At 39.1% G+C, this 24,966-nt stretch overlaps 1 protein-coding gene across 1 annotated transcript in view; it reads right to left on the bottom strand.

The window, feature by feature from the left end:
* The window catches only part of ASPH (aspartate beta-hydroxylase), a 207,459-nt gene that overhangs the window by 110,692 nt on the left and 71,801 nt on the right, over nucleotides 1-24,966 (bottom strand). The window lies entirely within an intron of this gene.

The raw sequence follows: 24,966 nt of genomic DNA, 5'->3' as shown, positions 1-24,966 counted from the left end.
TTTTTGAGTTGGAGTCTCACTCTGTCACCCAGACTGGAGTGTAGTGGCCACTCCCGGCCATCACAGCCTCGAGACCTGCTGGGCTCTGGCGATCCTTCCGCCTCCGTCTTCCAAGTAGCAGGAACTATAGGTGCACGCTACCACACCCGGCAAATTTTTTTTTATTTATTGTAGAGATGAGGTCTCGCCTGCCCAGGCAGGTCTCGAACCCGTGGGCTCAGGCAATCCACTCACCTCAGCCTCCCAAGGGCGTGGGATTACAGGTTGAGCCACCGAGCTCGGCTTTATTTGCTGATTTTTTTCTGTGGTATTTTTGTCTTCTATATTCCATATCTGGGCTTTTGCTTTGGTGATTTGGGTTCTTCTGCAGAAGTTAGGGTTTTGGTGGTCTTGCTTTTCCAGCTCCCTTAGGTGATTTGTTACATACACTGTTAGCTGTTCTCTATTTTCTTGATATTTGCTCATAGAGATATATATTCCTCTCTCAGTCCTATTTTCAGGGCATCCCAGAAGTTTTGGTACGATGTATCTTAGTTTACATTTGTTTCCAGGAATCTTTTAATTTCTGCTTTGATTTCAGCCCAGGAATTGTTCAGCTTCAGTCTGTTAAGTGTCTATGTCGTTGTGAGTTTTGGGGGAATGTTTGTAGTGGTGATATTTACTTTTATTCCACTGTAGACTGAGGAGGTGCATGACAGTATTTCAATCCTGGTAAATTTGTTTACGTTAATTTATGGCTGAGGATGTGGTCAATCTTGGAGTATGATCCATGTGGTGATGAGTAGAATGTATATTCTGTGTTTGTTGGGTGGAGTGCTCTGAATGTATCTACTAAGTCCATTTGGTTAAGCATCAAGTTGAGGTTCTAGATGTCTTTGTTGATTTATTTTTTTTGCCTCAAATATCTATCTAGGGCTGTTAATGGGGTATTTAAGTCTCTAGCTATGATAGTGTTAGAATCGATATCTTTTTTAAGTTTTCTGCTAGCTGCTTTATAAAAGCTGGTACTCCTGTTTTGGATATATATATATTTAGGATGGATATTTCTCATGGATGAATTGAACGTTTTATAACTATGTAGTGTCCTTCCTTATCTTTTTAAATTATTGATAGTTTAAAAGTTGTTTTTTCCGATACTAAGATCTTGACTCCTACTTTCTTTTGTGATGTTTGCCTGGAAATTCATTTTCCATCCTCTAACTTTGCATCTATGGGTATCCTTTGTGGTGAGATCAGTTTCTTGGAGACAAAAAATTTCTGGGTCATGCTTTTTAATCCAGTTTTCCAGTTTAGGTCTTTTCAGTGGTGCATTTAATCCATTCACATTTAGGCTGATTATTGAACTGTGAGAGTTTGTCTCTGTCAGACTGCTCTTTTTAGGCTGTTTTGTTTTTGTCTAGCTTTTGTGTTCATATATATGTGTTTTCATTTTTGCAGGTATACTGTGTGTTCTACTTATTCTGTGTTTGTGATCTTGTGAAGTATATGGTCATTCTTTTGTTTCTTTTTTCTTCTGTGCACAACACCTTTTAAAGCATCTCCTGTAGATCTGATCTCAAAGCAGCATATTCTCTTAGGGATTGGATGTCTGGGAAAGATTTTTAATTCTCCATTGCCGATGAAGCTTAGCCTTACTAGGTAGGAAATTATTGGTTGAAATTGTTTATTTCTGAGAGCACTGAAGACTGGGGTCCAATTCTTTCTGGCCTGTAGTGTTTCTGTAGATCAGTCTGAAGCAATTCTGACTGGTCTTCCATGGTAGGTAGTCTGAGATTTTTCTCTTGCTGCCTTTAAGATTTTTTCTTTCTTTCTTTGAGTTGGAGTCTCACTCCACTGCCCAGGCTGGAGTGCAGTGGCATGCTCATGGCCACCTCAGTGTCAACTGCTGGGCTCAGACAATTCTTCTGCCTTAGCCTTCCAAGTAGCCAGAACTACAGGCATGTGCTATAACACCTAGCTAGTTTTTTTTAAAATTGTAGAGATGAGGTCTCACCAAGTTGCCCAGGTTGTTCTTGAACCCGTGGGCTCAGCCAATCCCCTCACCTCAGTCTCCCAAAGTCTTGGGATTACAGGCTTGAGTCACTGCTCCCGGCCTAAGATTATTTTCTTTTATACCTACTTTGTGCAGGCGAATTACTATGTTTCTGGGGGTTGGTCTTCTCTCATAACATGACTTGCAGGGGTTCTCTAAATCTCTTGTGCTTGTATAGTTACCTCTTTCTGGCAAGATGAGGGAAGTTTTCTTGAATGACCTCATGGAATGTTTGTCCCAGGGTATTTTGTGTTTCTCTATTTCAGGTATTCTGATCAGATCAGATGTAGGTTTGGTTTCATGATAAAATCACACCCCTTGAAGAGTTTCTTCTTTCTTAAGGTTTTTTTTTCCCCCCAATATTTTTAATAGATTGGGTTGTTAATTCCATATTTTGGTCTTCCAGCTCTGAGATTTTTTTTCTTCTGCTTGATCAAGTTTGCTTTTCACACACTTGTCAGTTTGTTATTTATTTCTTGGATGGAGTTCTTTATTTATGTTTTTTCTAAGTATGCTTCCTTGAGTTTGTCCAGCTTTATTGCAATTTCATTTTGTTTTAGCCCTCGTATTTCTTGAACCAAGGATTCTCTGTTCTCTATAACTACCTTCTAGGTACTGTTTTTCTCAGAAATAGCCATTGTTTGTGTCCCAGTAGCTCTTATTTCTAGCACTGACTCTTTGCTGGGGCTCTAGTGGCAACCAGCAGTTCTTCATTGGTTTTTCTTCATTTGTAGCAGTTCTCCTATCTTTCTCTTTAATTCTGTTGCTCAGTGGAAAATGGAGGAACAGTCACTTCTTATATTTGCTTTACTTTTTTTCCTTCCTTGAGCTGAGACTCTGGGTTCATTTATGTAGTAGGGTTGAGGGTGGGGTGTAATGCTGTCTCTTTATAATTCTGAGCACTTACTAGGGGGTGGGGGGGACTGCAAGGATTCAGAACCTATTGGCAGGTCATAATGTTTTTTATCTGTTGAATGGGCCAACTGGGACTTGCTCTCTATCTCTGCACAATATGACCTTACAGTGGGGACACTTGCATAGCCACTGATTCCAAGGCAGGGTATAAGAAGGATAAAAGAGAGGAAAAGGAAGGAAAAAATGGAAAGGAGGAGAAAAGAAGGAAGAAAAAGAAAAAATAAAGAGAAAAAAACCACAAAAAAATCAGAGAACAAAGAAATAGAAGAAGGAAAGAAAAGAGAAAAACAACTAACAAACAAAGCAACCAAAAGAGATAATCAAACACACCAATACTGCCACCAGCTTCCTTCTTGATTAGTTCCACTGTCTAGCTGTCATTCAGCAGCTGGCTCAGGATGGAGGATGGATTGTCTGGGGTTCCACATCTGCTGTTACGAGCCAGGACTTGTGCACTGGGGGCAATGTTCTCTGAGGTCACAAAGAGCAGCCCCAAAGCAATGCAGAGATCAGTGCCTCCTCTCAAAAATGCAGTTCTGCTGTTCCAGAGGCCACCCTGTAGCACTTCTCTGTCCAGACATTAGAGAGTCTGCTCAGTTTCTTTGCCAGGAGCTATTGCTCCCTTCCCAGCAGTTACCAATCTCCAGATCTCAGGACCTGGTGGCAGGGCACTGGAGCCCTCTCCAGGATTGGGGTGGACTCTCCCCACTGCTACCGTGGGAGTTAGCCTCAGGCTCCCTACCCGTGTTCCCTCCGTGACCCTCACTGCCAGTGTCCAGTTCACTCCAGCAGATCTTCCCGAATTGTCTGCCTCTAGGCTTCTGCTCTGATTGCATGCGTCTGTGTTTGGTCCACTGTAGGAGTGGGGTGTCTTTCTTTCTGGTATTGTGTACTTGGAGTATCCTCTCTGGCAAACAAGTTTTGGTTTCAGAGGGGTGTGGGATCTCTGGGCACAGAAAATGGCAGCAGTCTGTGTTTTTTTCCCCTCTGGCGGAACTCAGCTCCTGATTTCCTACCTGTGCTTTCTCCACAGTCCCTGCTTCCAGTGCCTGGCCAGTTGATGCAGGTGGTGGTGTGGGCCAGCTGCCAGCTGATCTTTTCTGCCTTTTCCCAAGAGATGTCCCAGGGAAGGTGGATCTTTCTGCACACAGCAGGTGCTGAATTCAGAGCAGGGACAAATTGTAGCCATTTCTACAGGGGGGTCCTGGACACTTGATCCCATGTCTCTCCTAAGTTGGTCATTCACTCGTTCACTTGCACACACAAAGGGACACAGATTTGTTTTTCTTTTGTGCACTCACTCATGCAGAGATTCTCACACTCCGACTGGATCCAATGCCATCTTGCCCCCAGTCCCCAACTATTATAACTTCTTTTCAACATTGTATTGGAGGTTCTTAGCCACTGAATCTGGGAACTGTAAATTAATGTGTAGAGACCTTAAGTGGATCAGTGCTTGCCTGGGAGTAGGGGGGACAGAGGACAAATGTGCAGGAGAGACTACAGAGGAGCAAAAGGAAATTTTGGGGATCACTGGATATGGTTATTATCTTGATTATTGTGAGGGTTTCATGGTTCAAAAATGTCAAAGCTTATCAAACTGTATGCTTTAGGTACAGTGTACTGTATGTTAACTTCACCTCAATAAAGCTGTTATAATAAACATATTAAGAATAACCATATGTGGAGAAAAGGGAACATTTCTACACTGTTGGTGGGAGTGTAAACTAGTGCAACCTCTGTGGAAAGCAGTGTGGTGATTCCTAAAAGCTTTAAATATCAACCTCCCATACGACCCCGCAATCCCCCTACTGGGAATATATCCGGAAGAACTCAAATCACTCTATAAAAAAGATACCTGCACACGTATGTTTATCGCAGCATTGTTCACAATAGCAAGAACCTGGAAACAACCATGCTGCCCATCAAAAGAGGACTGGATTAAAAAAATGTGGTACATATACATGATGGAAGACTACGCAGCCATAAAAAAGAACAAAATCATGAATTTCGCAGCAACCTGGATGGAACTAGAGTTTATAATACTGAGTGACCTCTCACAAAAACAAAGGTCCGAGTATCACATGTTCTCACTCATATAATGGACCTTGAACATCCAACCTAATACTATAAGAAAACGACTGACAGTAGTGGGAAACTATGGCGGGGGGAGAGATGGGATAAACAGTAGCAAATATCTGTCTGGGGATGGGGAAGCACCTCTTATCAATAGGGTGCCCGAATGAAACGTATTTGTATACCTAACCCTTAACTGTACCCCACAACATCATAATAAAAAATGTTGATTTAAAAAAAAAAAGAATAACCATAATACCATTACAGTATATCTAAAGAGAAATTAACAACAATTCCTGGATATCATAGTTGTATACTTTCACTGAATAGTCAGTGTTTACATTTCCCTGATTGTCTTAAGAATTTGTATTTCTAGGTTTGTTCATCTGAAATGGTACCTAAACAAGGTCCAAAGACTGCAATTGGTCTTGTCTGAAACAAATGAGTCAGAACTTCTCCCAGAATCTTGTGAGATATTCATTGTCCACTACGAAATACTGAATAGGAAAGAGCCAAAAACATTTTAGGACATCCACAACTACTGCTATATATTAAAAAAAAAATTCTAATCTTGAATATGACCATCTGCTCTGACCTGTTAATCTAAATTTCTCTACTGCATTAACTTGGTCATTGAATCCCCCAGGGCAACATGCATGACAGTTTTCAAACCATTTTGACACATATTTATTGAGTGCCTCATAAGGTATTACACTAACTAGCACTGGGGACACAAAGACAAACAAAATACAATCCCTATACTCATTAGAAAGTGTGTGTGTGGGGGGGAGATGGTGAATAAATTAATGACTGGAACACAAAGAAGCAAAGGATTACTACAAATTGAAAGAAAATTAGAAGAATTAAGGAATAACAGTGCATTTTAACTGAGTCTTGAAGCACAGATTTAATTTGGGATGAGGCTGAGGCAGAAAAGAAAAATTCCAAAGAAAGAGGAAAGTATGGAGCTATAATATTAAAGAGGTAATTTCAGGAATTTGTGAATGCTCTTGTGCAATTCCATAGTGGAAAGGGATAGTTAGGGCCAAGGCTACAATGGTGGCTTGGAGCCAGATTATGGGGTGTCTCAAACAATATTAAGATGAATTTTGACTCTGTTCCACAGGTACCGTGATATTAATAATGGTTTCAATGAGTGAGTCTAAATAATCAGAAAGCTTCTCTTGCAGTAGGTACCAGTAAGCAGAAGGGCAAAAAGTAGAAGTAAGAAGACTCCTTGGATGTGCCAGAGAAATCACAGGGCTGAGGTAATGGCAGTGCAGAGAGAGAAAAATGGTTACATTCCTGGCTAAACGAAATGATTAAATTTCAGAGGGAAAAAACTCCATAGACTTGAAAGTAAAACTCAGGAATAGTTAGATTTTAAAATAACAAAGAAAAAAGAGAAAGTTATAATTTCTTATCAGTAAAACTCACATTCAGATGTATTTCACTTAAATAAAAATAAATGTATTCTTTCATTATGTTTATAAATGACCATTGTTTAAAAACATAATGCATTACTGAGCACACTGTCACTTCGAGAGACAAGGGTGACATTCCAAAACATCATTGATTTTTGTCAGCCCCAAAGATGTGATATATGTTGTGTTCCCTTTTATGAATAATGTACAGTTTCTTTTATGCAACAGCACACCACATGTTTTGGTTGTTAACAGATGGCAAACTCTTTTTACCACAGTCTTAAACTTGCACACTGGGAATGAAAACTATTTATACAGTAAACACTTTAGCTGATCCTATCTTTGGACAAGTTTAATTAAAGAATGAGAGACCAATTGCACAATCAAGCAGACTCATGGGAGGAAGCTGGAACTTGCTTCTTTGCTGAATACATTATTTTATCCCAGCAATTTCAAGCATACATGAAAATTAAAGACCCTATTGAGTTTTATAATAAATCCCTTAAGCATTTAGCTTTTTTTGCTAGCTGTATTCAAATTCAGTGTTAATAAAGCTTTAACACCCAAGATAGACAGAAAGCATAACTTATTCTTTAATGAGATGCCACTACAAGCATATCCCTTAAATAGCTCTCGATATTCTCACACCTCATTCAGCTTATAGATGTTCATTTTCCACATACAAATACTTTCCAAAGAAACATCCCTGAAGCATTACTGTCCTGCTCATGTACTTAAGACATTGGAACATCATGAAGATAAAGTTTATCAAATTTATTCAGAGCCTCTTAGAAAAGGAACATATACAAATAAACAGTATTAGATTACTCTCCCATTGCAGTTGGATTTAGGAACATGTATTTTATATAAAATTATCACTGGAGGGAAAGTAATGATAACAGTTGTTCAGTGACAAAGCAAAATGGTAATCTGACCTGCCTGCACAAAAACTGTGGATAGAATTAACCCCACGTTTTACACATGGAAAAAGAAAAGCTCAAAGAGGCCAAGAGGGTTCAAGATCAAAAAGCAAATAACTGTAAGAGCTGAGACTGAAACTCTTGGTCAAGGATCTTTTCTACTGTCCTGCAACAATTTCTTAGTTTTGAGTAAGTTATTTCACACTAGTACTAACGCCTATAAGAAAAGCACTCATGGTTGTAATAATAATAATAATGGCTACTTTAAAGTCTGACAAAAGACAAAAAACCTCTTATACCTCAAAATTTCTCATAATGTCATAAGGGCCACAATATTCAAACACCACATTCAGCCACACACTTTTTTTTTTTTTTTTTGAGTTGGAGTCTCACTCTGTCGCCCAGACTGGAGTGCAGTGGCCGCTCCCGGCCACCGCAGCCTCGCTTGCTGGGCTCTGGCGATCCTTCCACCTCAGCCTTCCGAGTAGCCGGAATTACAGGCATGCGCTACCACGCCCGGCTGATTTTTTGATTTATTGTAGAGATGAGGTCTCGCTGCCCAGGCAGGTCTCAAACCCGTGGGCTCAGGCAATCCATTCACCTCAGCCTCCCAAAGGCGCGGGATTACAGGCTGAGCCACCGAGCCCGGCTTTCAGCCACACACTTTAATCTAAAAACAAAACACACTGGAGGCTCAGAAGAGAGAAGGGGGGACGAGGTAGAAGGTGGAAAAATCACCTCTCGAGTACAATGTGTACAGTTGGCGGTGGTGGGGACACTTAAAGCCCAGACCAAAAACTATTATGTACCCTCTAAAGCTAATGAAATAAAGAAAAAATAATAAAATTAAAAAAAATAAAAACAATACAGATCAAAACCCAAACTCATATTGACCAAGTGTGAAAACATCTTGTGTATTTCCACCATACTAGTACCAATGCACTAAGTGAGTTTGATACTATTAATCTAAAGGCAATGTAAAAATATTCCTCTTTTTTCTCTTTCTAACACGTCTCTTCACTTGTGTTTTATAATCACAGAGAAATACTCTACTAAGTACATTGTCAAGCTATTATCATACTTCTCAGGGGGTTAAAGACAATCTGCCTCTGGCCTCCCTCCCTCACAAGGCACAGAGGTATGCAATTAATGATACAACAACACATACCCTGCTGGGTCCTATACTGCTTGACTCTTGTGACTGTCTGGAAGTGCCATGAAAAAATATACTGCAGAGAAATACACATGGGGTTCACGGCAGCAGTTAAAAAGCAAGACGCAGTATGAATCAAAGTGACAAGGCCTAGAAATTAAACACTCACCCAAGTTCATTGGTTTTATGTTGAAGCTATAATTTGCAATTAATGCTACTTCCACCCTACGACTTGCTGAATGACAATAGTAATAACATCACTAATATGGTGGCATAAATGCACAAAGAAGTTAGTGATCCTTGGACGAGAGGAGCCAAATTTCAATGAAGCATAAAAACCAAGGTTACTACCTGAAGCACAACTTTATGAAACCCTGGTTTTATGTAAAGGGTATCGATTAAAGGCATCATGCTGTATAAATAGACTTTATTCGCCTTTACTTCAAGTTTAAAGTGTGCTTTGCACAACTTGAACTGAGTTGGCATTTTAATCGCTTGCCCTGAAAACTACAGATAAGTAATATATACAGTCCTAGAAGTAGGCCCTAATTAAAACCATTACATGAAACAAGAATGAGACAAATAGGAGAAATGACCATCAATGGTATAGAAGAATCACAGTAGCAAAGGTGTAAAAGTCACTAGATATTGAAAAAAACGAATTACAACAATTTTCCCCAAAAGTAGTGGCACTGAAGTTTTTGAGACAAGACTCGTTTGCTGTAGAGAGAGTATCGCCCATGGTAACCCAGCAGTACTGCTCTTGGAGTAAGGGTGAGCTTGCTGTGTGCAAAACCCATGATACTTTTCCATATCAACCTATCATCCCTGTCACTAAAAGCAATTCAGTATCTAATTCACAGGGCTATCACATGGATACAACTCTCACCCACTACTTGAGGAGTAGCTTACACCTTCACCAGGCCCAAATAAATCCCCTGTAAAATAAAATATGTTGGAATATTTATAATTCCTTCTATTCCCTTTACCCACACATGCTGACTTCTTAAAAGTTAATCCAAAAGCAAGGAATCACAGTGTTCTCTGATTCTACCATAACCAACTGGACAAATGTATGTATGATTTAAAATAAGTTTAGAATTTAATATTTTGGGAGAGGAACCATGAAAGACATGCATTTAACTACTTCAGTGATGTTTCTTACTACTTTAACAATAAGGGTCATAAACAAAAAGTTTCTCTCTGGCAGCTCAAGAATGAGTCTGTCAATGATGCAGGAAATAATGAGCACCTTTTGAGTACAAGGCACTGCCAAGCCCCTTCAAGAAAAAGGTTAAAAGTAAACCAATAAAGTGGTATGTATTTGCTGTTCATTATTACGATTATATTTTCCCCAAAAATCTTAATCTCATATAGGAACACATCTTCAATAAATGACTTGTCCCAAATCCCTGGCTACTGTGTAACCCACACACTATAGAGGGTTAAGTGAGTTGCCTCAAACAGTTAAGCAGCAGATTCCCAGAGAGGACAGTTTCTACCTCAGCTGCTGTGATAAGGGTGGATAAAGAGGATGGGGGAAGGGGTGGGTGGCAAATAGGGGGAGGTTTGAGGTAATCTTTTGATCTCTTCTAGTCAAAATTCAGAGGCAGTCACTGTCCTTCCCAGGAAGCGCATTTGCAGCACTGGAAAAGGCTCATCTGTCTTCCCTCATTTGCTGGCATCAATGTAATAGTAACTAGCGCTATCAGAAAAGCTAGTCCTTTGAAGTATAATTGATAAACACCTGTTCTTTAATAATTGCAGTTTGAGCATGTGTAGATGGTCACTGAGCATTATTTTCTTAGTCCCGATTCAAATTTGAAAGGTTTAGCAAAGGAATGGAGCAGAGTGAGGCTGAGAGGGCTACAAAAGGGTCCATACCAAAATTCAGACAGTGCCAGCTGCCTCGTATTTGACCCAAACCATATAACCTCTTCCTCAGCTTCTCAATGCAGCTAGGTTTGCCTGCCATTTGTGTCTCATATATTTACCTTTAAGACAGCTGTTTAATAACTTACAATTTTTTTCCACTATAACTTTATCTTTTCTCAAAAAATCCCTTTGTCTTTATATTTTATTAAATTTAAAAAAATCCCTTCAAATGGGATTCAAATATTATCCAAAAATGATTTTTGATTCAAGTGATTTCAATAAAAAAAATTAATTAAGATGAGCCTGGTACACAGACTAAATTGACCAGCACATCTCACTTAACTAGTACTTCTCAACTATGACTGAATTACCACTTCCAGAGCTGTGAAATCAGAATAGTGGGGGTGGGACCCAGGAGCACTGTCGGAAAACCCTCCCAGGTGATTCTAATGTGCCGGCAGGGCTAAGAAATGCTATAGTATACAGTGCTTAAGTAGAGCCTCGTTTGTTTAGGTGTATCACTCGTTTCAACAGCGCTTCATTATCCATATATTAGCTTCAGATGTTCTAGATAGAGAGCCAGGAGGAAAGTGGAAGTTTACGTAAAAGTGTTATGGGCAAGTGTGGCATCTCATGCCTGTAATTCCAGCACTTTGAGAGGCTAAGGCAGGAGAATTGCTTGAGCCTAAGACCACCCTGGGCAACAAAGTGAGGCCTTGTTCCTACAAAAAATGAAAAATGAAATTAGCTGGGCAAGGTGGCAACCTCGAGTTGTAAAGCCAGCAACTCAGGAGATGAGGGCAGGAGGACCACCTGAACTCAAGAGGTTGAGGCTGCAGTGAACCAGGATTGTGCCACTGAACTCCAGCCTGTGTGATGGAGACCCTAACTAAACAAAAAGAGGGGGAGGTGTTTATGGCAACTAATAAGCCACAAATGTGTCTTGGTGACTGCTATCCTGGCACCACTCTGCTGCTGTAATCGTGGACCAGCTGTTAACTACTTGGACAGGTTAGGGATACTCTGCACTATTCCAGTGTCCCTGGAGGATCCAATGCTACCTCTTCATGTGGAAATCCTGCTTTCTGTCAGCAATGTCTTCTGCTTTAAATGTGGTCTGTTCTGGAACTCTTGTGAGGCTGAGCTTCTTCATATTTCTGAGATAGATTTGCCTGTTGCCTGCTACCTGGTCACTAGATACCATCTATTGCTACTGCCTAATCTTGTGTCCCCACCCTGAGTGTCTGTGTGATATCAGGTTCCAGACAATCCCACCCAGCACTACGTCACTGCTGATCAGGCGTAGTAACAGCAAAGAACTGTACAATTCCACTGGATGAAGAGGAAGAAGAAAGAGCATTCTAGCAAAGAAGAAAAGCGTGAATGACATTCCATGGTGTCAGGGAAAGGTGGCAGACTGGCTTCCTGGGCAGAATGTGATAAAAATCACTCAAACTGAAACACAGAGAGGAACTGACTTGTTTTTCACTATTACTAAGACCTTCTATTGTCAATACCTATCTGATTCGAATGAAAAAACATATAAAGATATGGTGGGAATCACTGCTGTCAATACCAGTAGAACCAACCATTACATCAGAATGAAAAATACTGTGAGGAAATGCTCCACATAATTGAGACTTTGGTAATTTTCAGGAATACATTTTTCAAATTAATGCACTCTCCAATTATAAGTCTTGTTTAAACAAATAATGTATTCAACTACCCATAGCATTGTCTTTTCTTTTCTTTTTGAGTTGGAGTTTCACTAGGTTGCCCAGGCATGACTGAAGTGGCACACTCACGGCCACCCCAGCATGGACCTGCTGGGCTCTGGCGATCCTTCCACCTCAGCCTTCCAAGTAGCTGGAACTACAGGCATGTGCTACCATGCCCGACTAATTTTTTATTTTATTTTATTTTATTTTATTGTAGAGACATGGTCTCACCAAGTTGCCTGGGCTGGGCTGGTCTTGAACCAGTGGGTCCAGGTAATCCACTCGCCTTGCCTCCCAAAGAGCTGGGATTACAGGCTGAGCCACTGAGCCTGGCCTTTTTTTTTTTGAAGTCTCACTCTGCTGCCCAGGATGGAGTGCGTGGTATGCTCACGGACACTGCAACCTCAATCTGCTAGGCTCAGGCGATTCTTCCACCTCAGCCTTCCAAGTAGCTGGAACCATAGGCGTGCACCATCATGCCTGGCTAATTTTTCTTGATTTACTGTAAAGATGAGGTTTCACTAACTTGCCCAGGCTGGTCTCAAACCCCTGAGCTCAGGCAATCCTCTCACCTCCACCTCCCAAAGTGCTAAGATTACAGGCGCAAGCCACTGCTCCCAGCCAGCACTGTCTTTTTTATGGCACTTTTTTGGGAAAGCTTAATTTTAAGCTAGCTTGGGCATATATGGCTCATATGTTAATCTTTAATTAGCCTCAGTATAAAATAGATAATGTTAATAAACAGTAAAGTGGATTACCTGATTTGAAGATAGTGTCACATCTCCTATCAATTAAAAAAAATTACGACTCTAATAATAATTTTAAAACACACTAAGATCTGATTTTTTCCTTAGAAATTTATTTTACATTCCTGCTCACATTGTCACAATCATTACACAAATTAGGTTTGTAAAATGTAGAGTGCTCAATGGGAAACATAAGAATGGAATTTTAATGATAACGAAGAATTTGCTATTATTGTCCTGTGGTGTTTTTGACTGAAAATTCACTCTGGTGAAAACAGGTGTCCTAAATTATCACATGCACAACACTATGGTTCAAAATCATAGAATGAAAAACAAAAACAAAGAGAATATGTATTTCAACACAGCTAAAAGCCTCTACTATACTTGCTGAGACTGGTAATATATGCTGAGCTTATTTAAATCACTAAAATTGCTGTAATTAAACTTCTCTCTAAATCAGACTTGTATAAGAGTCAGAAATCTCCTATAATTAACTTATCTGTGGAAGTAATCAGACAATAACTGCTGGTATATTTTAGGAACCACGAAAACTACTGTAGCTGTTGAATGTAATGACTATAATAAATTTTTAACAGTGTTATCTCATAACCTCTTTGCACAGCTGCAAAGATGGGAGGGAAATAGTTTTTCCAAAGCTTTTCCCTGAGTTGTTTTAAATGTGCTATTGCTACATGGCTTTTCTACAACATGGGAAAATTACTAAGGTGTAGTGAGATAGCCTGAATTGAACCATCAGCCTGTGTTATAACATCTAGGTGTTGCTACTAATAACAAGAAACATACAGTGTTTGGGGCTGCTGAACACCTATCTCCAGGGGGCAACTAAAAGACAGAAGACCTAACTACACTGGCCATGCAGTACTTATGTTCAAGGCAGTCACGACTTGATCAAACCCATGTGCATTGATGGAAAGGATCCTGGAGACTGGATGACTGCAAATCCAGGGCGGATGTCTTTGCAGCCAGGTACTACAGTTCTTCTCTCAATAAGATGAATGGATGAATTTTTCAAGGTAAGAACCATGCTTCATACTTCCCAGGTTCCCAAGCCAAAGTCATCTTATTCGAGGTCATTCAATGTTTTTGTATGTTTTATTATTTTAGAATATAAAAATATATGAAAGCTAGAAGTCATTGTTGAACTGCTCAAAGTACCATAGCAGGTCAGTGAACAACATTCTCTCAGGTATTAATTCATGCACTCATTTATTTCAACCATTATGCATCTGTAAAGCATCTTACATAAGCTAATAAAGAACCAATAGGAAAAATATTTTTATGATATCAAAATAAACAAGAGTCTAATAACTGTAATATAAACTACTGAAGTCAGCAAGAAAAAGAAAAAATGGTTCAAGGAAAATAGGCAAAAGATATGAACAGGAAGTTTACAGTCAGGGAATCAGAATGGCTTACAAATTTTAGATATTTAGCTTTCCTAATATGCAAACACTATCACCACTTATATCCCATCAAAGCAATGAAATATCACTAAAACACTAAAACAACTATTTGAAGGCACTGCAAAATGACCAAAAAAGAGGCAGAACACGGAAAGAGTTTATTCTTAAAAGACTGTTTCTACATTTTATAGGAATGATGAATTTGTAGTTTTCTTGCATGGGGGTACTTCCCAACTGCCCCAAGTCAGTTAGTGGAAAAATGAGGCCTTCCTTATAGATGCAGGCAGATGAAAGCACTTAGAGAAGCAAAATGGATAGAAATGTAAAGGGGAAATTTTAAAAGCAGAAGAGCTGCAGACAGGCTGAGATCTAAAATGTGAGAATAAATTCTGCCCAGATCCCTGACTGATAACTTCCCAACTTCATGGGTAACCCCAGGGAGTCTAGTGAAAAAGCAAGCAGAAACTTGAGCAAGATAGATTACCTATATATGACTGCAAAAACAAAGCACCCCCAAATTTAGCAGCTTGCAACAACCATAAATATTTATTATCTTTCACAAGTTTTCTGCTATACAGATCTGGCTGCTTTTATACTCTCATAACATAGCAGCTGCTTTCTTCCCAGGTGACTGAAAGGAAAGCAAGCTAAAAGCTGCAACGTCCTTTATTATTTAGCCTTGGAAGTCACACTCTGTCATTTCTGCAATATCCTACTGGCCACACAGGTCAGCACTATTCAATGGAGAGAGGATTACAGAGAGGCATAAATAGCAACGGGCAAGAATCACTGGCACTGCCTTAGAGGCTGACTACTACAGGAATCTACCCCTGAAACAACTGCTTCTGATGAAATCTGTAGGTTTGTTACGTTTTGTCTGAGTGCATGTCCCAATACAAACACAGCTTGGGCAGCAGAAAATAGGAGTCCTACTGGCTTGAAGTGTAAGAAGGCAGAACTTGAGGCTGGCAAAGCAACTAGAAATTTAGATGGTGAATCCCAGGAGCAAGAGAAAGTCCCAGAATAAGCCACCAGATGAGTATGAACTCTACCCCAATTTTTGGTAAACTAGTAAATTCTGCAGGCACAAGACACCTCTACCTTTGCCTACCAAGGGACTAGACTCTTAAAAACAGGTTAGAAGTGAAAAAAAAAAAAAACCACCTGAGCAGAGATACTGGTTGCTATACATTGTTGAGGAGACAGCTTTTTCAGTGAATTCAGGTAAGTTTACTGTCTATTATACATCAATAATCCTCAAGAAGAAAAAAAACAAACTCCACAGTTGCTATAACAAATTATGTATACAATTCTATTTTTAACTAAAAATTACTGGACAGGTAAAAAAAACAAAAAACAAAAAAGAAACCCACCTAGAATCACCTGCCCCACATTCAGGAAAAGAATGTAGCCAATCACAACTACCTCCCAGTGTGCCTACATATTGAGTTCATTAGAAAAACATTTCAAATTCCTTATAAATAAGTACAAATAATTGAAGAAAAACATGATGTTAATGAGTAAACAGATAAGGAATTTCAATCGTGAAGCAGAAACTATAAAAAGGAAGCAACTGAAATCTAGAGCTGAAAAGAATAGAGGCTAAAATGAAAATTTTACTATGGGCTTAACATAGATTTGAAATGGCAGAAGAAAATCACTGAACTTGAAGATAGAACAACAGAAATGATGCAATCCATTGGAAGAAAAAAATGAAAAATAAAGTTTCACAGACATTATTAAGCAATCCAATATACATGTAATTATACTCCCAGAAGCAAGGAAGTGAGAAAGAAAAATATATTTGAAAACAATAATGGCTGAAAAATGCTTAATTCACAAGATTCAGGGATAAGGATTAAACGAGCACCCATATGAATATAACTTGAAATGTAGTAAGTACATCATAGATACTTAAAGTTCATTCATACTTTGATTTTTCTGTTTACAAGCTCTTCCTGCCCACCATTTAGGCTATTTGCATCTTATATTATCACCATCAGATGGAAAGGCAATTAAAGGGAAAGGAATTAACCCTTCTCCATACTATAACTACTTATTCAGTACCTACTATGTATGGTTAAATGTCATTGGAATAGTGTGATGGTTAATTTTGTCAACTTGGTTAAGCCACAGTACCCAGATATTTGGTCAAATATATCTGAGTATTGCTGTGAAGGAATCTGTAGGCAACACTAAGATTTTATTCAGTAGATTCTGAATAAAGCAGATTACTCTCATAATGTGAGTAGGCCTCATCCAATCCAATGAAGGCCTTAAGAAAAAGACTAACCTCACTTTATGGAGAGGGAATTCTTCCTCCAGACTGCCTTCAGACTCAAGCTGCAACATCAACTCTTTCCTGAGTCTTCAGCTTGCCAGTCTACTCTGCGGATTTTGGATTTGCTATCCTCTACAATAATGTGATTTATTTCTTAAAATAAATCTCTTTCTATCTATATCTGTACATGTACACATATACATAGCCTATTGGTTTTGCTTTTCTGGAAAACTCTGCCTACTCTGATTAATACAGGGGGAGGATTATGGTTCCTAACCTCAATACGATTTTGGTCTAGAAATTAAGGGGAAAACTCAAAATAAGTGCTAAAAATCTATAAGCACAAAGTGTCTTGGGAACACAAAGGAGAGGCACATCTTCAGGTCTGAGGTAAGAGATAAGAGTGCAGTTAGAGAAGGCTTCCTGGAAGAGATAACACCTAAACTCAGTTCTAAGAAACAGGAGTAGAGACATGCAAGGGAGTGAAGAGAAAAGGAAGAGCATTTTAAATAGAGGAAAGCTACAAGCAGGAGCTATATCCCGAGGTGCTTTATGTCCTATACTAAGAAGTTTAGTTTTTATCTTCAGAGAAACGAAGAACAACTTTGTTCAGATATGTTTAAAAAGTAGTTATAAGAATCAAGGGAAAAACTTCACTGCAGAGTTTACAAAAATAACAAGAAAACTTCTGAATGAAGTTTGATAATGATCCATGTTTGTTCTGTCTTTATTTTCTTTTGGTCACAGAAAATGAGGCACTCTTCATATGAGGTACTAGTTGCACCATGCTGATATACTGGCTGTAATATAGTTGTCTCAGTCTTGTCTTTAAGCTGCATTACAAATGTGATTTTTGTTGTATATCTGTTGTATAAATGTGACTTGCTTTTTAGTGCCATCTGGTGTATGGTTAGGGCACTGATTATTACTTTTTAAAAGAATGCCAGTAGTAACCAGGAAATCTTTGAATGCCCTTTTAAAGACATGTATATACTGTCTAAATATGTCCTTAATTATAATGAACAATACTATGGGATGTTAAATATGAGTACACATTTAAAAAATGCAGTAAAAGTCCACAATACAAATGTAATTTTATCTAACACATAACATACACGTGCAAAAACACACTTCCTTTTTGTAGGCATGAGTATTCCATTGCTCCTCAGATTTCCATAAAAGCTCACAAATCCTCAACTAATAGCTGACATTTGGTGTATACTAAATCAGTACTATATTGTACACATTATGTTCAGCGAATCTGTCAAAGCAACAACTTTCTAAGAATCTTAGGGTCATCTTCGACTCTCTCTCCCTTCTCTCTCTCCGTGTGTGTGTGTGCACGCGCGCACACGCCTCTCTCTCACATACCCTATTATTCCATCTATTAGCAAACCCTATAGACTTCGCATTCAAATATGTGTAGAATCTACCATCATTCACCACCTCTACCTTACATTCTAATCTTGGTCATTATTATCTTTTGCATAGACCACTGCAATAGTCCAACTGGTCTTCCTGCCCAAATGGGCCTTTGAAAACATAAAGCAGATCATTTCCATCTTCTGCTCAGAATCTCCCAATGACTTCCCATTTCACTGGATAGCAGCTACAAGTCCTTACTCTGGCCTTTGAAGTCCTCTGTGATTTGAACTTCCAACTTCTTGGACCTTATGCACTCATATACTTACCCCTCAATACAACCTTCACCAACAATCACCTTCTTGCTAATCTTCACATGCTAAGCACATATGCCTTAGGGACTATGAATATACTCCTCCAGCTCTGGAGCTCTATTAGCCCAGATGCCAGATGGTACAGCTCAACTCCCTTGCCTCTTCAAATCTCAGCTTAAATGTCACTGTCCAACAGGACAGTATATATAACAACACCTCCTGGCCACTGTCATTCTCTGTTCTCTTTTCCTGTTTTATATTCCTTTTCACACTAACCACTGCCTATTTTATTCTAATTTTTTAAAACTACATATCTACTCCTCCGTATACACAAAAATGTGAGTAAAGTGAGAGCTGGCATTTTGTTTTATTGACTGTTTTAGCTGCAGTGCCTAAAACAGTGCCTGATACATAGTGAGGACTTAATATGTATCGAATGAATAGATAAAAATATTGTTTGAATTTAACATCTAATAAGCCATTCTTGTACTACATTATTTTGCAGTTCACACATTTTGTGACTATGGAATATAGAATACGTGGGAAAAGATGACATCCAGTGGGGAGAAACTGATATAGCAATTTTATTTAAAACACAAAAATAATCTGATTTAACTTAAGACTCAGACATCTCCAAATGAGGACCTATTGTGAAATAATCCTGTGACTTTACAGAAATAAACTAAATCTGATTCTCTAAAAGAAGAAAGAGATCATACAATTAATTCAAAGTAATTCTAAGTAAAAACAATATCTTTCCACTCTCATCAGTAGTTCCTCATCAATATTCTTGAGGGACGATAATACAGGTAGAAAATTAGTCAACCTAATAATTCATCCTGAGACAAATTTATAATTGCCCTTTAAAAAAAAACCCGTAAGTTGTGATTATGAAACTGAAGTGGAGCTATTGAAGCACATTTGATTTTTCTATTACATGTTCCAAAAATAAAAAGTGTCCCTTTCCCTCTTCCCCACCAGTTAGCAGCATCACACGAATCTATTTTAGTAACAAATACATGGAATTCCCAAAGTTGACAAAATGCTTTTACAGGACTTTCAATGAATCTGTGGTAACTGATTCATTATTTCTTTTGATTCTGATTATTCCTGCATTTCACCCTTGATAAAATATTTTAGTTACAAACATCTTCTGGTTGACACTGATCTAAAGTGACAATTTTAAATAACTGGAGAGTGATAAACTAATCAAATGAAGCTGATTTTCTCCACAGGTTCAAGACCCCAGTCCCCACATTCTCCTAGAAAACCCCCTTTGGGGTCACAGCCACTGGAGGTCAGACTTGTGCACAGGGGATACCCAGTAGTGCCGAGGAAGGCACAGGCCGCTGATGCTGTAGCAAGTCCAGGGCAGGTCTGCAAGTGTTCTTGTTTATCTGCAATAAACTATGCCCACCATCTGGTCTCCCCAATCCTCATTCCTCCCTTTGTAAGAATGCACTGTGGTGAACCATGCAGAAGCCAGTCAGTCAATGTGTGAATGAAAAAGGGCTCTGTTTGCCACAGAGATGTACATGGGCTGGGTATGGCATCTCACCACATTGGGAAAAAGTCACGACTCCCACATGGTCTGGTCCCTGACTATTTCTAACCATATCTTACACACGGTCAGCTTGTTCAAGGAGCTGCAGCTTCTCAGGTCTCTCTCTTCTCTCTCAGGACTTTTGCACAAACTGTTCCTCAGGTCAGAGTGCCTCTAGTCTTCACACAGAGCCTCGATTGTATCACGAACCTCCTGAGAACCCTTCCTCCCTGACTAGCCTTCCAGTCTCCCTCCAGCACATCCTCCTGCTGCTTTCTTTCCTCAATACTCTTTCAGGTGTTGTGGTATTGATGGTCTCCTTACTGGGATGTAAGTACCCCAAAGGCAGGAACCTTGTCTGTCTTGCTCTCACCTACACTCACTTGTCTAGAAAAGTGCCTGGCATGTAGCAGGCATACAAAGATTTAAGGGAATAAAGAAATCGATATTTTTGTGTGTGTCAATAATGGAGAGCTGATTGGTTTTCAAAATATATATTGATGACCTATTGAGCCTCTTGGCATCAAACAGTAGCCATGTTCCTAATATGTGGTCGAGTATATTTTGGTAACAAAAGGAGTAAAACACTGTATGCCCAAACTGCTAATTACCGCTTCCTCCCATTGCTCAATATTTCCTTCTTCCTTAGAACTAGAGGCCTGAATTTTAACTTTAGCAAAATTGTCAGTTAAACATAGTTCTTCCAAGAAGGCTGCTCCTTTTCCAATCCTCCTTCTTCTTGTCTGGATGTGGCTATAATGGTTGGCGCTTGAACAGCCCTTTTAGAACATGAGGTTATGAACTAAAGATGGCAGGATGGCCAAAGAGGCGTGGGGTCCCCCGTGAGCCATTAAACTAGCCCTAGGCTCCCTATGTGGGTAAGAAATAAACTCCTGTCTTTTTAAGACATTAAAATTGGAATTCTTACAATTATATGTCACTGAATTTAATTGTAATGAGAATGTGGTGATTTGTAGGGTTGGTCTGAATTAGGGTTGGTCTGAATTTGAAATATAACAACTCTTGAAGACATGCAGGAGAAGCGTAAAGATAGGAGACTGCTCAGAAAACTAGGGTTTTCCTTAAAAGTGTCCATTTCACTAACCAGTGTAGGACAGAAAAACACAAGTAAAGGACAAAGAAGGTTTATTTTTTCTTCCTTCTCTGTTACGCCTAGAATCTGGGATCGTGAGGGGTAAGACTTGAGCAGACGCAGTGGTGGAGCGCAGCCCCTGCCTACTTCCGCAGTGGTCTCTTTGCCTTGGAGGCATGTGATGAGATATCCATTGGTTCAAGGAAAAATGAGTGATACGGATCACATTTGTAATTTTTTTCATAATGCTAAATTTATCCAATTTTTAAAAAACTGTCCTTTATTCTTAAACTATGTGTGCCTTACTTTTTGGAGCTAAAAATAACTTTGTTTTTGCTTTTGTAATTGATGATGATAGTAGATATGGATTTTTTTTTTTAAATCGTGCTTTAGCAAAATTTTTTTAAAAAATGAATTAGCATATCTATGGTATATCCCCAAATCAACTAATTTAATTGCTAATCAAAGCAACCCAAAGTCCAGATATCTGGTAATAATAGTAATAGACTGAGATTTGAATAACAATAATAGTAGCAGATTGTATTCATTATTTACAAATATACTCTGTGAGGCATAAGAATCATTATCCTCATTTCTGGATGCAGAAATGGAAAGTTACAGTGTTTTTAAATAAAGATTTTCTTTTCCTTGTTAGTCCTATGCTCCAAACAGCATGGACATGATGATTCCATGGGTCTGCTGAGCTTAGACACACTGAGTCACAGGAGAACATAGAACATGTAATCTTTAGGGATGATAAGGCAGAGCTTCCTTACCCCATATATTTCCATCTTAGGTGTTCCACCTGGGTTCTGGTTCTCACTTCTACAGTGTGGGTTTTATGGAGTCTTTGATGTCTTTTGACATTCATTTTTATTAATTAAAAAGAATAGAAATATATTCAACAAATATTTATTGGGTGCCTACTGTTTGCCAAGTATAGTTCTAAGTCAGAAGATGTAGCACTGACAACAAAAAACAAAAATGTGCATAACCTTCACGTCAGTGGGAGATTCAGATGATAAACACTAAAGAGTTAAACTATCAAATAGATCACATGGTGATAGTACAATGAAGAAAAGAAAGCAAGGATCTTTTAAGTAAGATCAGGGAGGCTCACAGAGAGGGCAGCAGTTGAACAGAAACTAGAGGAGAAAGTCATGTGAATATCTTGAGGAAGAGCATTCATCCCGGAGGGAGCAGAATGTGCAGAGGCCCTGAGTCCCGGCATGGAAGCCAGTGTAGCTGGAATACAAGGAGCCAAGGAGAGAAAGAGTCATGGGATATGACACTGGAGAGGAAGCCAGCAGGAGGAAAGGAGAACAGATCGTGTAAGGCCTTGTAAACAATTGCAAAGAATCTTGTTTTTACTCTGGGGAAGATAAGAAGATGTTGGAGGGAGCTGAACAACATAATATGACTTAGGTTGTTTTTTTTTATTTTTTTTTATTTTTGTTTTGTTTTGTTTTGTTTTGGAGACAGGATCTCACTCTGTCACCCAGGATGGTATGCAGTGGCACAACTATGGCTCATTGCAGTCTCAACCTCCTGGGCTCAAGTGATCCCTCCCCACCTTAGCCTCCCAAGACACTGTGGCTACAGGTGTGGGCTACCATGCCCAGTTTTTTTTTTTTTTTCTTGAGACTGGGTCTTACTATGTTGCCCAGGCTGGTCTTGAACTCCTGGCCATAAGCAATCCTCCCACCTCGGCCTCCCAAAGTGTGGTGATTATAGGCTGAGCCATCGTGCCTGGCCATGACTTAGGTTTTAAAAGGATCTGTGGGGCTATTATATCAAAAAAGATTACAGAAACACAAGACCAGTTAGGAGACTACTGAAATAATCCAGGAAAGAGATGGTGGTGGCTTGGATTTCGTGGTAGTGGGTAAAGATGGTAGGCAGTAGTTGGATTCTCAGTGTATTCTAAAGAGAGGGGGGACAGGATTTGCTGACAGAATAATAGTGAGGCATGAACAAGAAGGTTTGCAGGAAAAATGAGTTTTCGGGGAGAACAACCAGGAGTTCAGTTTTAGACCTGTTAAACTTGAAGTGATTATGAGACCTCCAATTGAGGTTATCATGTAAGAACTATGTAGACAGCTGGACTCATCAATCTAGAGTTCAGGCAAGAGACCCACGCTGTGGGCAAATTTGGTGATCTTTGGCATGCCAGGTATTTAAAGCCATGAGGTTAGGTGAGATCATCAGGGAGTGCATGTAGACAGAGAAAACACTCCAGAGGCCAGGCATGATGGTTCACTGCCTGTAATCCCAGCACTTTGGGAGGCCTAGGTGGGAGGATCGCTTGAGGCTAGGGGCTTAAGTAATGGTCTCAGGACTGAGTTCTTGGTCAGGGGGATGAGAAGCAACCATCCAAAGAGGCTGAGAAGAAGCAAACAGTAGAGTAGGGGGGAAAAAAAAAACAAGAAAATGTGTCATCTAACAAACTAAGTGAAGAGAATGAAAGGGATCAACAGTTGCTGATATGCTCCTTTCTGCTTTTGTTTTCTCCTTGGAATTTATCACTATCTATTACAGTTACATCCCAAATATATTGGAAGATTCGAGAAGTTAGGCTAGGAAAAGCTTGTGAGAACATGACAATCGAGCTAACCTCAGTCATTTATAGATCAAAGTCAACCAAAGTTTCTGGTATTGAGGAGAAAACTGAAGAATTAACAAGTTATTTAGCAATATGAGAGGGGACTCCCTCCCAAAACCAGAATTATCTTTTGGAAGACAAGTCCTTTGTAGTACAGGCTTCCACCACTAGGTAAATGTTCTAGGAACCCATTGGCATCGGTGTACTAGAGTTGTTGTGAGAGGCTTTAGTGAAATTTTTTTGGAGCTTCTTTCAACGCGTCTGCCCATTTCACGATGGGTGATTAACAAGTGCACCTGTCCACACCACACTGAGTGGTCAGCAGTTTTTGACTGAAAATGACATGCCCCCCATGTCCAACCCTCCGTATTCACCTGATCTTATCCCAAGCACCTTTTTTTTGGTTGTTTCCCCAGATTAAAAATGTCCTCAAACATCTTACAGATATGGGAGAGGTGAAACAAAAAATAGCAGAAGCACTAAAAGGCATCAAAATTAACAAGTTCAACTTCTGAGTGGTAGGGAAAGTGTCTTAATTAGGTGTATTGTATCAAACAGAGAGTACTCTGAAGGTGACTGAAGTTTAAGCATGTAAGAAGAAAAACACAATTTTTAATAAATAAACTCCAGATTTTGGGGGTTCCCCCTCGTACATAAGTATTAGAAAGAAACAGCTAAAAGAAAGTTGGTGAGGGACTCAGTGATAGAAAGCAATGGGGTAGAGGACTGGGGTTATTCATGACAAGCCTTAGCTTTTTAAACTATCCCCTTGTACTACTTTGATAAAAGTTAAAAACAACTAGTTAGGGAAAAAGAATTGCATAAGTTAGATGACTCATTCTCAACATGTGGCCTGTGAAATGACAACCAGAGGCCAGTAACTCCACATGCCCACCAACTGTAACTTATATGCTAAGGTTTTGTGTATCATATGCAGAAGTAGATACATATGTACAAACAGCTTCCAAATCAAATTAAAGGAATTCCTGAAATTGTAATAATGTTTACTTATTAAAGATAATAACATTCAACGAATACTGAAAACATAACCATTATTCTATGATCATACAGGTAATTTATTAACACTAAAGACTGTTCCTCACTCTGAGTCAGTTTAGGAACCTCTATGAGAGTTGAACTAAAACACCATGGGTTATTACATTTATGAGAATGCCTTTGTAATAAACTTTTGGAAGGCATTAATAATTCTTTCTATATGGCTATCATTGTTTGTGTGCTTTTTTCCCCAAAGACTCAGAGTTCCTTGAAAAAAGATATATTCTAGCAATCTTTGGGTTCCTATACCTAGTACAGTTGTCAATATATCAACAAGTGACATTTAACATATCCTAAGTGCTTTCCCTGTGTTAGGCACTACTTTAAGCATTTTATATATATTTTCATTTAATTACTATCGTGAAAACAGCCTTCTGAAGTTGGTACTCTTATTAATCCTGTGTTACAGAAGAGGAAACTGAGGCACAAAGG

The sequence above is a fragment of the Carlito syrichta genome, unplaced genomic scaffold (genome assembly GCF_000164805.1).
Source record: "Carlito syrichta isolate Samal-C Ts95f unplaced genomic scaffold, Tarsius_syrichta-2.0.1 Scaffold305536, whole genome shotgun sequence".
Taxonomy (NCBI): Eukaryota; Metazoa; Chordata; class Mammalia; order Primates; family Tarsiidae; genus Carlito; species Carlito syrichta.
This window is presented reverse-complemented; position numbering and strand designations above follow the sequence as displayed.